Below are 16,446 nucleotides of genomic sequence, written 5' to 3' on the forward strand. Positions count from 1 at the left end.
CGGAGAAAAGGAGAAAACTACCCGGCATGTGATATATCGAAGGCCGCCGAAGAGAACGCCGCGAGCCGCCCCCTTCTCCGGGAGAGAGCGCGCAGCTTTCGTCGCGCTGTCCGCGGTCGAGTTGAGAGGGAACGATTATGCGCGATTTCTCATCGCGCGTAGTTTCGTTAATTGTGAACGGATTTTCATAATTCTTGCGGGAGGAGATTTCTGAACAATAGACTTTATCCCAAAATACATTACTAGTAGTCGATAGCAAGTGTTGCAGGGTCCCTTTAACACGCGTTTGTTCCCTGACCCACTCCACTCTCTTCTCGTCTCTTAACTCTCACCAAAAAAAAAAAAAGAATCTGCGTATTGATGGAATTGCAGAATGGGGCTTGGGGTGCGGCCTGACCCCAGCGACCATTGCCGGTAACGCACTCCCTCACCAGAGCAGGAGTGGCCACCCTGGTGTAGTAACGGCCACAACCTCCCATGAATACACCAATTAACCCACTCAGAATGTATTTTGGGGTAAAGTCTATTGTCCCAGCAATCTCCTTCCGCAAGAATTATGAAAATCCGTTCACAATTAACAAAACTACGCGTGATGAGAAATCGCGCATAATCGTTCCCTCTCAACTCGACCGCGGACAGCGCGACGAAAGCTGCGTGCTCTCTCCCGGAGAAGGGGGCGGCTCGCGGCGTTCTCTTCGGCGGCCTTCGATATATCACATGCCGGGTAGTTTTCTCCTTTTCTCCGCAACGCGGAGGGGCCTATTTCCGGTCTTACCAACTTCAATCACGCTTTGTCCCTGAGAGCTTTCCAGGCGGCACAAGCACATTTGAAAATTCAAGCCTGTCTGCAGAGTCAGGAGGCAGACACGCCAAAATGGCTGCGTCAAACAAGAAATGCCGCAACAGAAAGCAGTGCATCTAGCCCTTAGAATGTGTGCGGCAAATGGTTGCCACAACACCTGCAGACACAAGCTGACACCAAGCATGGTTGCTCTGTGCTGTTCAAACGTCCACTCAACACACTGCTCACTTGGGTAATACCATATTTATTCGCATATAAGGCGAGGTTTTTTTTCCAAAATCCGCAGTCTCAGTCATACCCCGCCTTATATTCGAAGCTAAATACATATAAATATATATATATATGGTAATTTTTTTTTTCTCTCGAACGTGCACCATTTCCTTATAATGATGACCGTCTTATGATCGAATAAATATGGTACTTGAGTTTCAGTGCGTTGTCATCATCAAAATGGCACAGAATTATGTTTGAGTTTTGAGTCACCCATAATGGTGTCTGTAAAAACACCATCATTGAAGGGACCGTGAAAACAAAATACAGGTATTAAATAGACTGCTTTTTCGCGATAACAATGGTCACAATTTTAGGGCAAACTTAAACCAAACAACGGAGTTATCGAGGAATGCATAAGTTAACAGTGGCGACTCCCCAGCGACTAACAGCGATTTCTGTACGATGTCGCAAAATCTTCACTGTGAGATTGGCAGCCACCGATGACCTAAGCCACCACCAAGAAACATGACAAGGAAATAGTAGTGAGGGTCCTAGTTCTGCTCAATGGTATCACTGGAATAGTTACGTGCAGTCAACGCTGTGATGAAAATGTCGTTCGTGCTGGGCTGGCTCATGTTATGTCACTCCTGAGTCCTGCCTATACTGCACCACTGTAGCACAAAATTAGAAAGTTTATCAATATTCAGCATGCCTTTTTCAATAAAAAAAACAAAACGAATGGAGCTCACACGAACGCATAAGACTTGAAGGTAGCAAAGCTGTAGACTAATTCCCCGCCCATCACGACAGTTTAGGTCCACGATTGCAGCCGATTTGATTCCTTTTCGCTGCCGCAACGGCCTTTACTCCATCATTGTTGCTATAAGTGTGGGCTCCTTTCATTTTTCGGAAGCAATAATCATTGGACAACACCTCGGAGGGGCATACATTATGACGTGTCTTTCTCAGTTTGAGCAAGTGTTGCCACGATTACAGTGAACGCTGGAGTCTTTCTCGTCCCAGCAAGTGTTACCACGATTACGGCGAACGCTGGAGTTTTCTTTTTTCTGCCAATCTTGGCCGATTTCCCTAAGTAGGCATGCTTGGGCGGTCATCGCTAGGCACGCACACAAGACCGATAGACATTTTCTTGGTTTTGTTAACTGCCGGGCGGTCGCCGCGAGGCCCGCGGTCACGTTCGCGTGCTCGGCAATTTCTCGGTATTTTTAACTGCAGACACGAAAAATTACGATTTGCTGAACAGCTTTGCTGTTAAAACGTCATTCCGGGCTTGAATACAGCTGAGCGGGCTAGCAAAAACCAGTTCATTCAAACTCAATAAACTTGCACTTTGTCTTCATGGTCAGTTGAAATTCGCTTGTAACAGCTGCCTGCCTATTCACTGAACTGTGGGGCTTCGTAGAACATTGACTGCCTGCAGCAGTTCAGCCTGACATGAGGTTTGACTGCATTTCATCATTACATCTGTATTCAGGTAGTAGAACAAGGAGGGATATTTTCCTTTTTCAATTTCAGCTTGTTTTCTCCCTTCAACTCCCAGCCCTTTTTGGTTCATATTTATGCGTGTATAACACACCCCTGCATGCAACCCACACCCCCACTCTCAGCACGCCAGAAAAAAAATTGAAAAATTCTCGCGTATTGCCCGCACAATTGATACAGGAGAGGCTGCACCAAAGCTACTCCTCAAGCAACACATCACATACTGTGTAGAGAGAACAAGTGTATATTTAGCAAGTAGAATACACTGACTGCAAGGCGAAAGTCACAATTCACTCAGTGTCACTGCTCTCGCGAGAGCTATCACTTGAGCCGCAGTCCTCACTGTTGTACACAAGGTCATCTTCACGGCGCAACACGCAGTGCAGTTTCATGGCACAACGCGCATTGCTGCGAAGCTGCACTAAAGGAGAAACCCCGCGTATTATCCGCACCTTTATTTTGCCACTGAAATTTTCACATTTTTGGTGTGGGTTATACGCGAGAAAATATGGTATTTCTAAGAAGAAGCGAACAAATCAACCTTAAATTTTCTGCGTTCTGGAACAAGGTCAGGAATACCCTTCAAAGTTGTCACACAGTGTCAGAAATACAGAAAACAAAATTACACAAAAGGATAGTTTGTCAACATTGTTGAGTCACAGTCCTGGAGACTGACAACAATGCTACAGGTTTTGTCTTCACCATAATGTCTTTAAGGAAGGCTAACAAAATTCATGTGACCTAGAAATAAATAAAATGTTTTGGAGAAAGCATTTCCACCTACTCTTTGCCAAGAGTGCTTTCCGACGCCAGTGTCGTTCTGCCTCGTTCACACACGGCGTCTGAGGCACTGTCTTTGCCCCGTGGAGGTAAGACATCGGGCGATGGTAAATGAGCTTCCAGGTGTCGACGTTTGACTGGTGTTGATTGAGCAGGTCGGACATCCTGACTTCCGACTTGCACTGCTTTATAACAGGCTTCCTTTACCATGATGCTAACCTGGACACCTTCCAAACACCATAAAACAAGGAACGTTCATACACTGTGCCAGAAGCATTGTTTTTGCCCCATGCTGGTGAGACATCAGGTGGTGGTAGGTGAGTTTCTTGGTGTCGACGTTTGACTGTTGTTGATTTAGCAGGTCGAACATCCCGCCTTTCAACTCGCATCGCTTTATCAAAGGCTTCCTTCACCGAGATGTTAGTCTGGACACCTGCCACAAAAATATAAAATGAGAAAAGATGCATCAGTACCAGATGTTTACTCGAAACGTGTTCACAATTTATCTGCGTGGTTCTGGTCTACATTCATTTTTCAACCACAATGAATATATTTATGCATGAGATCCGGCAATGCGCGAGACAGGTTTTCTGTCTATAGGAGTGAAGGTGCCGAAGAGAGAACAGTGATTCACTTATAGCATCAATGCAGAAGCTGTGCATATGCATATCTGTTTCTCTAGCAGCCTCACAGCATCCCTTGGTCTTCAATCGTTCACTTAACCAACCGCAGCATTTGATTACTTCTTTCATAGATAAGAAATCAAAAGTGGCCACGCATTGTAATGACTTCGTGCCAAGTGTAAATGAGAGAAAATTAATCATCAAGACTTTATATCTGGAAATTCAAAAGAGGGTCCACAACAACAAAACTATGGGTGTCGCAAAGAAACCGGCAAACCAGACTGAAGACCCAATGATTGGTTATGGTTAAGGAACTCCTTCACCAATCAGCTAGTGCTCCACCTTGGGTTGCAGCAAAATTGGTGGTATGCTGTGCATCTTGGAGACGCAGATTCACAAACACATTCAGTTGGTGCTGAAGTACGTATACAAACTGACCAAGGGCACTCGCGCATCCCCACAATTTTTTCCAATTAGTCACAGTACACCTTATGTATACACAAAAGCTGGAAAATTATTTACTATGTTGATATGCTCGTATCTTGTGAATATTTCTGTAAGTGCGTCGTGCCGGCTTGGTTACACAGAAACATGGTAAAAACAAAATGGAAATCCGTAATGTGTATGCAAGTCGTCTGCACACAGATCTTTGGACTCACGCTTGTTTCTCCCAGGTATGAAAGCTTGGACTCCTTTGTTGTTGCCCACATCGTGGCCCGTTTGGGTACCCACACAGCCGTGAGGTTGCTCCTGGCTTGGAACGCCAGAATAAGTGGCCTGGAAGTGCAAACAAGAATTGAACCACATATCACGTGTGGTTTATCTAATGCAGAGTAAAAAATTCTGTTCGACATTGTCAAAAAATGCAGCAATTTGAATTTGTCATATTTGTTTTTCTTGAAAAAAAAAAAGCGTCTGTTAGAATTTCAAAGACATTTTTGTAGGATTTGTCACAGCACTGAAGTTATTCACATTTGTAGGGGGGGGCTCCTAAAAAAAAGAAAATGGCTGCGTTTCTGCTCCTTCCGTTGCAAATGCCGAGGAAAGACAATAGTCGACTGGTGCCCCTGCCAAGTAAAGGCCTCTTTTCTCTTTCCCGCTCACCTCTTATGCTGTTCCTCTCCCGTCTTACTCCTCTCACCATAAATGCTCTAGAGGTTTGCTCAAGCCAATTTAAATCTACCGTGTTCCACTGCTCCTGGTCGGGTGCCTTGATGCCAGCACTGCCGTAGCGGAGATGCGCGTGAATCGAGGCATCCTACTAACGTTTATAGAACCGCATTGACCTACTCCACAAGCGTTTAAAGCGGAATGCGGAACCTACCGTAATTCCCCGATTCTAACGCGCACCTTTTTTCTGGAAAAATAGGCCTAAAAATCGCATGCGCGTTAGAATCGGATACGAAACCGAAACTGCCGAAACAGCGGAAATTTCGTCCCACCCATAGCCATCGCCATCTCAAGATGGCGCTAAAGCCTTTAGCAACAATTTTTCGAACGCATAAAGCATAGGCGCCTAGGCTTTTCTATCGGCGTTCACACAAATCGTCAAATCGTTCCACTTGCGCGCTTGATAACAGCAATGGCAGCAGCGGCTCTCACGCGTTCAAAACGAGCGGTCGGCTGACGCGTGCGCCCCTGGAGCTCGCGGGATGGGCGTGCGAGGCGTGGGCCACGATCCCATCGACCATGGTTGAGCGTTCGTTCAGAAGTGTGGCATGGCGAACGCTCTTGACGGCACTGAGGACGAGATAATGTGGTCAGCGGAAAGCGACGAGGAGTGAGATGAGTGAGATTACTTTGGGAAATAAATCGCCCGTTTCTCTCGCATTCGTTTCTCTGGGTCACAAAGTTTCGTGCGCGTTACAATCGGAGGTGCAGTTTTTTTCGTTTTTTTGCCAGGAAAATCGGGTGCGCGTTAGAATCGGGGGCGCGTGAGAATCGGGTAATTACGGTATATAGTGGAACTTTCTCGTTACTGTTGCCGTTTCATTTCTTAAATGCCGCCAGTAGCTATAGTAGCACGGGCAAGAGGAGGCGACGGTTTTCTGCAGTTGATGTAGTCGTTTATTTGCCATCACAAAAACTAAGCATCCGTGAATTTTTTAATAAAGGAACACTGCAAATATCACTCATGTATTGATTTCCTGCCTTATATTTGCGTAATGTCTTGTTTCTGTTCAACAATGTTGACAAGTATAAAGAATGCCACTGGACTTAAGACGTTTTACATTTGGCTGTGGGTATATAAAAATATTGCACAGCTTCTGCTTCCCTTTAGCCGAGTAGCTGAATCATGCTACGAGTAACGTTTTGGACTGTATTATAAGCAGTCTGTTCGGACTCAGACTTCAAATGAACACACGTTCAAATGACGTGTTGGTGAACTTTCTGATGTGAGCTGGTGCTTTTGTTTTGAAAGAAATCGTGGTGCCGCATGTCTTCGAGCCCGGCCGCAACGGGCGATGTTCCCACTGGTGTGGCATGTCCGGTAGATCCTGATGAGTTATTTGGAACACGAGTTGGCAGCTCTAGGCAAAGAAGCCTTCCTTTTGTGCTGGTCATGCACTTTATGGTGGTCAGGAGTAGAGCACTGCACGGGCCTGATTTTAAGGCCCGAGCCCGACCCGAGCCCGCTTCGCGAAGCCCGAGCCCGACCCGGGCCCGTAACACCTAGCCCGAGCCCGGTCCGGGCCCGGGCATTCATAAGTGAGCCTGGCCCGAGCCCGGCCCGGGCCCGCCATCTCAAGCCCAGGCCCGGCCCGGCCCGGTAATTTATTTTTTGGCCTAGGGAGGGCCCGCGCGTGTGTGACCAGGCCCGGTCTTTGACGCTGAAGAAAGTTTGTTTGTTATATTCCGGGCGATCAGACGGAGCATCTAGTCTGTACAAGCACGTCATGAACTGAGCGAAAAAAATAAGGGTTTAAAAGTACACGTAGTTTAGCTTTCACCGTCTGCAGTTCACGCCACATCGGCGTAACAATAGCTCGTATTCTTAGACGAGAGACACCATCACCTTTGATTACCAGACTCTTGGCAACTTCACGTGGTTGTCTCGGACACAAGTTGGTATTGCTGCAATTTTTTGATCCGCATTTGAATCAACGAGTATGTACGCGCGTTGAAATACTTCACCTGCAGTGGTTGTTAAGCGGTGGTGTTTCTCTGGCATGCGTGTTTGATTCCCGGCCACGGCAGCCGCATTTTGATTGGTGCGACATCTAAAACACACGTGTACATACATAGACATGGGTGCAAAGCTCCAGGATATCTGAATTAATTTCTTCCCCTCTTGGGCACTCGTTGTAATCGTATCTTTGGTATGTTATACACCAAAATATAAAATCTTGATGCAGTACAAGAAATGTCACTAAAATTACAGTATAGTGAACATCAGACCTAGCAAAACACGTTTTTAAAACAATGCGTACAACTAACAGCAAGAAGCGTGCAAAAATAAACCAAGAATATTCATTTTTAAGCTCTTCTCTACACTTCACGTCGGACCTATTAACGTCGTGCCTATGAATTCAAGCCCGAGCCCGGCCCGGGCCCACGGAGTCGAGCCCGAGCCCGGTCCGGGCCCGCGGCATTGAGCCCGGGCCCGGCCCGGGCCCGCCGAAAATCGACTTCGGGTGGCCCGGCCCGGCCCGCGGGCCGGGTCGGGCCCGGGCTTTCGGGCCGGCCCGGGCCCGTGCAGTGCTCTAGTCAGGAGCAACATCCTGAGCGTCTCTCTAGTGCCGTACTGAGTTCGGTATAATTTATGAACTCTTTCTTTGAACGCTGGCGAACTTTGTGCGACTTGATTTGTTGTAGCTTGTGTCCCACCCCAAACCATTCTTGTGTAGTGTGTGGAAGACCATGTTACATGAAAACTCATTGGATAATTTTTTGTACCTAGGGCAGTGCTGTTACTAGTTGCTGCGCTGCGCCCTGATATGGGGGTTATAACAAATTCTCTTTACCACACCTCCCCTTCTTACAGCAGTCATCACAAGTGGCGAGCCATGCGCAAACTTTGGGCAGGCCCGTCTCGGACCCCTCCGTACTCGGGCATATTACAGCTGGCTCGCTTGACGAGGGTGGGTTAGCTACTAGTCCAGAGGTTACACTCGCTCACGGGTCGGTTAGCATGAAGATATAGCCGAGGTCTTCGTGGGGCATTTCACCACCCTTTTCTTGACCGAGAACATGTCATGGGATGCACAGGATTTTGAGGACAAGCTCAGCGCGTTTTGTGGGGTGCTGCCGTGTGTGCCAGATCACGTTGTTGAATCACTGTGGGCTCTCGTGGATGCTGGCGAGCTCTGCGAGTGTGTTGAGAAATTGAATGGTGCATGGGCACCTGGGCCCGATGGGATTCCTGCTGGGTTTAACAAGAGGTTTGTCCCGCCCATTCAGGGTGCGCTCCTCGACATGGTGAACAGCCTCCTTCTCCACGGAGTAAAGCCGCAATCCTTCCGTGAGGATCGCATAATCTTGATTGTGAAGCCAGACGGGGAAACTACGCAGCCCCAGGCGTATCGACCGATTACATTCTTCAACACTGACTACAAGATCGTAGCATCCATTTTGGCCAGACGCACCAGTGCCGTTTTACCCGATAATATCAGCCAAGCATAAACGTGCCGCGTGCAAGGTCACATGATTTTCTTGTCCCTGGAATTGACGGGGGATCGGTTCAGCTGTGCAACAAAGATTGGCACCTCTGGATGCTTCGTCTCCCTAGATCACGCGAAAGCCTTTGACAGAGTGGAACATCAATACCTGGCAGGCATTTTGCGTCAATACGGCTTTCCGCCCGACTTTGTAACAATGCTTGAGCTGCTGTACTCGAACGTGAGCGTTAGACTCCTTGTCAACGGACTATTAAGTAGTACATTCCCTGTCACCCGTGGGATAAGGCAGGGCTGCCCCTTGTTGCCTCTGCTCTTTGTCATTTGTCCGGACCCACTGCTTCGCCGTATTCTTCCCGTTGCCAGGCATAGGCCAAGACAAGGTGTCCGCGTATGTGGATGATGTATCCCTGTTCATTTGGGACGTGGGCAACTATCAAGCATTTATGCGGCTGTTTAATGAGTACGGTCAGCTGTCTGGAGCTCGACTGAACAGGGGCAAAAGTATGGCGGTGCGCTTCAGCACATTTGCGGCTGGCATAGTGGGCGACATGGAATGGGTTATGGGTGTTCGAGTACTTGGTGTGGTTTTCCATTCCTCGGGTGAAGTGGCACGTAGTACATGGAAGGGCCTCCTCGAGACAGCGGAGCAGAGTCTTGCAGTTGCATCAAAGTTCAGACTTCCCCTCGCAGAGCGTAGCTACATAATTAAGTCGTCCGTCTCGGCGTCGCTATTTTATATGCCACCGGGCCATTTCACCCGTCAGCTCGCCACGCAGTTTGGGTCCTTCTTTTGGGCTGGCAAGACAGAAACAGTATCGCGTGCGCTGTTCAGACTGCCCAAGACAATGAATGGGCGGTTTCAGTCTGCCTTGCTTGCAAACCATGTGTAGCGTGCTGAGTACCCAGGGAGGGTGCTGCTGCAATACTTTCTTGGAACTTCCCGCTCAATGTGACGAACGCATTGCCGGTCCGTCTGCAGAGCAGTCGCCGCCATTTTATGCCTTTAGTTGTCAAAACACTGACAAATGTTCAGTCTACCTTGCCAAGCTTAAATTTTAGGGAAAGCACGGCACGCGAATTGTGCGAAAAATTGGCAATAAACCAGTTATACAATCATCAGATAGCAAGATCACGCAGCATCCGTTGGCATCAGCGGACTCCGGCGGAGCTTGCATCTGATGTTCGGGATTTCGGATGGTTGCGTGGCTGGGAAGCTCTTCCGACAAGTGACCGTCTAGCGAGATTTGGCATTGTGCGTTGCTCACGGTGCCCGCACTGCGAGCACAGTGAAAAATTGGAACGTGCCTTGTTCTAGTGTCGCGTAGCAGCAATGTTTTGGACTGTGTTTTGCAGGTTGTTTGTTCTCACACTTCGAATGAGCAAACGTTCAAACGACGTGTTGGTGAACTTTCTGATGTGTGCTGGTGCTTCTGTATTGTGGCGAAATAGTGGCGCCACGTGTCTTCGTGCCCGACCGCACCAGGCTGTTTTCACTGCTGTGGCGCATACGGTCGATCATTCTGAGTCACTTAAAAACTGAGTTGGCAGCTCTAGGCGAAGCCTTTCTGTTACACTGGTTCATGTGCTTCATAGCAGTCGATCTAACATCCTATTGTAGAGCATTGAGTTTCAGCTAGTTACTGAACTCTCTCGGGGGACACCTGTGAACTTTCTGTGGATTAATTTTGCAGCAGCTTGTTTCACCACCACAGACATTTGTTGTGAAGAGTGTTGAATGCCCGGAGCACGTGGAAACTGTTTTTTTTTTTTTTTCTATTTTTTAGGGCAGCTACTGTTACCACTAGTAGCTGCGCCCTGATATGTGGTTTGTAATAAATTCTCTTTTCACAGACCAAAATTTCTGTGTTTAAGTCGTCCAAGAAAGACTATCGTCTTTAAAAAAAAATAAGAAGCGCCACCTATACGTGCCAGAGGGAATTGTGCGGTCTATAACTCATGCTCAGTGCCTTTGGGGTCGTAGAATGTAGTCGGGGCCTCAGAGGACTGCAAAGGGGTCGTAATGGACGTGACAAATGTTTTCGTCCAGCGCCGCGAACCAGAGGTGGTACCACTCAACGTGCGCGCGCATGAGCTACGTTGTTCCCGATTATGGCACTTTCAATCGCTACTGCGTGAACTCGGAATCGAGCGGTTTAGAATGAACGCGATCAACGAATAGCTGTTATAAACGTACAAAGCAAAAATGACGCACGCACGAAATCTCGACAACTGTCCAAGGATAATTAAGCTGGGCGAACGATACCTTCTGCCCTATCACATCGGTTTTAACAAGTAAACTGGTATTCGAAGTACTTACCGAGTGACTCTCGCTTGGCTCCGAATACTCGGGCTGACCAGGGGGCACCACAGATGGGACGGCGGTGTTCATAAGTCGACGACGAGCGGAGGCATGTCCCAGGAGGGAGCTAACGTAAGGATCCCTGCTGTAATCACTTCGTCGGAAATGAAGCGAGCACACTCGTACTTCCTTAAGCTCTTTTTCTCCTCCGTTTGCAAAGTTCACAAAACGTAGCCACTTGCTTCGCCGAGGTTCGTCGTGGGGCAGCGAGTGAAAGGAGACCTCCTCATCGGCGGGGATGCCGCACTCCCTCGACGATTTGCCCGTACTACATGGGCATGTCAAAACGCAGCAACGAAATTTCATTGTAAAGTACTCTCACCGCTGCCTGACGTTCTTTACTTCCCTCTTCCTGTCAACGGTATGGGTTAGGACACCAAGCAAGGTCGCGGCTACGCGATCTGGAACGGTTCGTTGGCCCCCATGTTTGCGCGCCGGTGTGGAGTGCAGCCATGGTGCAGCATCGGTAAGGGGTAGTTTCGTACGCATTTGCGTGCATGTTTGCGTGTTCGTCCGGAACTTCAACTGCTTACTCCACCGTTCTTAGTGTTATAATAAGAATGTGCACTAAGTTTCACAGTCAAATAACTCATAATGCAAGCTTATAAGCCCTCCCTAACTTGCGTTTGCTTTTGACGGCCTCAGCCAATCGCACTAGCGGGGCATATGACATCATAGGTTCTGTGGCGGGAAATGAGCTAGTGGCTAGTGGGTCGTATGGTCATTCCTTTCTTCATAATTATATAGCTTATTTGAGCGAAGTTTATGTTAAGAGTGTTGTCAATATGATTCTAACGAAGCAATCTTTCAAATGAACTAAACTTGTGTTTTGCCTGCAAAAGCCCCCCAAGAGATTCATGATTTCACCATACACCTGCTTGTTGCGGGGCATTCCACAGCACGCGCCCGGCTAACCACCAACGCACACCACGCCGGTAACGGGCAACTGACCCCCACCCAGGCTTTATTCAGCTTTGGCAGTGGTGCCCTCTCACGATCGGTAGCACACACACCAATGTAAGGTCCCTAAAATTACTAAGGTAGCGCCATCTTCAGATCTCGCCGCCTTTCGCCCTCACCCGCGCTCCTCTCTTACTTCGTTTTTTGCCATTTTCTTTTTCGCCGGCGAACGCCGCGCGCCATTGGCCAAGGGAAAAGTCACGTGGTTTTGTTTTTTTTGCTCCGCCGCCGGGTTGGCCGGGTCGCCTCGCCGATGCCTCGCCCGCTGGGACATTGCGCAACGCCGCCGCTGCGACGCCATTGCTGGCTTCCGAGCCACCGTCGCCACCGTGCTTCAGTACTGGCTTTATCGTAGGCGCCAGCTAATAGCAAAGTAAGAATTAGCTGCTCGTTTCGAAAAAATGTCGCACCGGTGTCGTTTTAAAGGGGGCCTGAGATGGATTTCAAAGTGTTTTTGTTTGTGTCAGAAAACTACTCTATAGTTCTTGTAGAAACAAGTCCAAAAATGGTAAACATATTCGCTCACGCTAACAAAAGTTATTACCCCGACGAGACAGAACTATTTGTTGGCTCGGCGGCTTGCGATGACGACATAGTCCGACCTCGTCCGAGGCGAAGCACTCATTTCATGGTTGGCCGCCGGAATGTCCGCGATTTTTGACGGCGGCGGTTTGGTTTAGAGCGTCGTCGTTACCATGGTTACTTCAGCGAGTGGGTCGCACATGAGACGACGACGTCCTTTTTTTTTTTTTTTTTAAGCTACCTTTTCAGTCCTTACGGACTTTGAGCAGGATATACTGGTGATTGCGGAAGTCGACCTTGCATGCGCGAGAGTTTCCGTGAACGGTAACTTATTTTTACCGTCGGTATACATAGCGATACAGAGGCTATAGAATTTCTACCGACTTAGTAGCGAGCCCCCTGCGCCGGCGAAATGTACGCTCGCGTTTTGATTAGATTACCGGAAAGTTCCGAGTGAACGCCCTCCCCCGAAACATCGCCCACCCCCTTTTACGGGTGAAATATTCAATTTACTGAAAGACGCGCGCCCACCCCGTAAAATCCATGGCGTTAGCGCCGCGCGATGAGTGAACAAAACAAACCCGAATCATCTCTTCATGTGTAGATGCGGTCACTTATTCGTCCTTTCCGCGCTTGACCCGAAATTTCGCCCATCTCGTATTTTTCACTTGATATATCACTGTACTTAAATTTGGGTGGGCGTTCTTCCGGAACTTTACGGCACAGCAAATGCGCTGTGCTCGGCGCTTCATGCAAGCAATCTTAGTTGATGTAGTTTACTACATTCTTGCTAAATGATGATCAGGAGCACGATAAATGACAATTTTTTTTAGAATGAGCGAGCAAAATTTCCGCCCCTACTCCAGCTTCCCACGCTTCCAATGGTTCAGATGCCTTTATGAACTAGCATAGCTCTTTTATGCTTTCAAAATCGTCTTGGGCAAGGTAATATAGGTAACTGCGGAATCATTACAATATATCTTACTCATTTTATATCGAAATATTTAGCGGTGGCGTGAATTCTGGTTAATGCAATACTTGGTCCTAATTGTTCCCACAAGATGGCGGCGTCAACGTCATGTTTTCAATTTTTTAAGCTCTACAGTAGAAGTATACGGCTCTTTTAAAAAAAAAATTATTGTATTGTGAGAGTTCAATCTAAGACGTCCAAGATTCAAGCCATTTCAAGCGTAAGCGAACAGTTCTGGGCAAAAAACGTTTGTGCAATTTGCTTTGAGACAAATACGCCAGATGTCGCTACTCGGCAGAGCCGCTAAGCCGGAATGCAGAAACCGCAGAGTGCAATCCTTTCGTTTTCAGCGGCAAACGGCTACTCTTGCTTCATTTAACACGGTAAACGGTAAAGCGCGCTAAGGACACTAGGCAACAGGTTCATTCAGAAGGCCGGCGCAGCAAACCACACTTTCCTGCGATCATGACTTGATGGGAAGCAATGAAATGAAACTCTTTGGCAGTTGTCGTTACGGGATGAGCATGCTGTTACCCTTGTCGCGACCGCCGCAGAGAATCAGCTGCGGCAGCGTTTGGGCTTGAACTGATTTATTCAGCCCGCGTGAGCGCACTTGAGCGTGCGCCTCGTGATCACGAGCAGTGCCCAGCGTCGTCCAAGCGCTGCGTGCGGAGCTCCGCCTTCGTCGTCGGCGCGGCGCTCCCTTGGCGCGCCGTTCGTTACCACCTCTGAAACAACGTCGAGGCTACGCTCGAAACACAGATGGTGCAAAGAATCCTTTCGGGTACAGCGTCCAAGAAAGCAAATGCAAAGAAAACTGATGATACTCTAACACCAGACACGGAGCGCTGAGCGATCACGCTGGCTGCAAGCGTCGTTGCTCCTGCGCTCACTGTATCCTTCCGCCGAGAACGGAGGAGCGTCAAGCCCGGTTTGGCCCGGTGTGTAAGTGCTTTACACTCCGGTATAAAACAAATATGTGCGATTGTGTAAAAGCACACACACACAAAAGATGTTTTTTGTAGCTTTCTGATGTTTTTACGCTCGTAAAAAATTGATTAAATCAAGAGCGCACAAACACGTCACGATTAGTTCAAGAAATAGCCGTTGAGCTCCGATACCATCGACCCCCCAAAAAACCCCATCTCAGGGGCCCTTTAAGTTGCTTCTCGGTGTCGATGTGTTGTGCCTTAGGCAGCGCGAATATCGTCAGGCAGGGCACAAGACTTCGTTATTCCGTCCGGGAAACGCGACGCAGAAAGGAGAAAAGTTTGGTTGCATAGATTTGAACGGGCATACTTCAGGCCGACGCTACCATCACTCTTTTGCGAGGTAAGTTTCTGAATGCTTGTTCTTGCTCTGTTAAATTCTGCGCGAGCTTGAGCGGTCACTTACGAAGAAATGCGTATTCCCTTCGCGACCGTCGTCCACGCTTTGTTCTGAGTAGGCATTGCGCGCAGCGCCGAGTTCGTCCCGTCGTAAGCTTTGGTTTGGATAAGAGGCCGTGTATTTGTCATGTGCGCGCTTAACTTCCAGCATCAATATCAGCGGCATAGCATGTTCAGTCAGTTGTCGTAAGGTTTTCGTGACGCGAGAATTGTTCACCTGAATTCATGCTTGTTTTGGCCGACGGCAGCTTGCGTCTGACCATGTATCGTGTGCGTTCCGAGTGCGTGTACGCTCTTTTTGGCGTGAAGTCATGTTTTGTGTGTTAGCTACCCGGGTGGTATTATAATCCCGTTGTTATGACATCGGAGTGATTTGCTGCGTAATATGGGCTTGGTCGGTGCGGCGCAAATTGAGGCTGTTGCGAGAAAAAAAAATTGCGGCTAGGTAAAACAATTTAAGGTCAGCTAATATAGTGACCGCGCCGTTGACGTACGTTTGATGCGCAATTCTGTTATCGCTTTATTAAATTCGCGCACGTTTGAATGAGCACTTCAAATGCATATTCGCACCGTAACGGCTGTACGCCATTTCTTCCGTGTATGCACAGAGGAACGTTAATTACGACTTACGTTTGCATTACACGTGATGCCGTACATTTGCAGTGTGCGCGCTTACTTCATCTTAGTAGTCAATGGCGCAGCGTATCCAGTCATTGCGATTTGAACCAAAACACACTGGGCGACTATATTATTTTCAGCAGACGTATTTTTGTCCAGCAAAGCGCTTGCTAAACGGGTTTAGTGTAGCGAGTTGAGCGGACGCGGCACTGAGCAGATGCGCAAACACGAATTAGACCATGCTACGGTAGAACAGTCACTAACTCCCTTCTGCAATGCATTATTGACTATATTTGCCGAGTGTTTGTGGCGCATCTCAAACTCGGTGGCGACATTTTTTTCCCTTCTCAATAGGATTATTTCACGGATCAATTTGAGCAACGGATATTGGAGAAGCTTGGCGTTAAAAAAACTAAACCCAAATGCCACTCCCAACATTTTTTCTCACGGGAAGCCACGTCAGCAGCACAAGCCATCTGCACGACGTCATTGCGGACGTTTGTTCCAATAAAATATCTATTTGCTGGCACCAATTCATTTTTGTGATTTATTGTTTTCTCTTGATAATCATCGTGACATTGGTCCTCTTTCGAATTTCTTTCGGGTGTATCCCTGTGCAATGTACAAATCTGCCAGAATATATCCCAGGACAAAACAATTATGTCCAGGCGCCTCCATTAATAACGGCTGTAAACCTATGCTGTAAACGACCGCGCCCGGTGAAAAAACGTATTGCATGATTAATTAACTGCACTAACTAGTTACATAATTTGTACCTAGAGGGACTCGATCTCTGGTTCGTGTGAGAAATGAGAGGCCACAAATCTGTAATTTCAGTTTACCCGATCGATTCATCGCAGTCTTCTCTGGCGCGTATTCCCAGAATTATAAGTCTGCGTTTTTCACTAGGTTCGCACATGAACGTACGGCCGCGAGTGTAGTTTAGTGTATCCGGCTGCGAAGTCGGGGAAGCAGGGGCTTTTCACGTCGCTGTACGTGCACACACGCACAACAGCATGTGTATGTTTTTAGTCTACTCACAGCAGCCTATAACGACATGAAGGTGAAGGAAACATTTCTACAAAAACG

This window comes from Haemaphysalis longicornis, unplaced genomic scaffold (assembly GCF_048455015.1).
Source record: "Haemaphysalis longicornis isolate Haplotype H1 unplaced genomic scaffold, Haemaphysalis longicornis Haplotype H1 scaffold_4, whole genome shotgun sequence".
NCBI lineage: Eukaryota > Metazoa > Arthropoda > Arachnida > Ixodida > Ixodidae > Haemaphysalis > Haemaphysalis longicornis.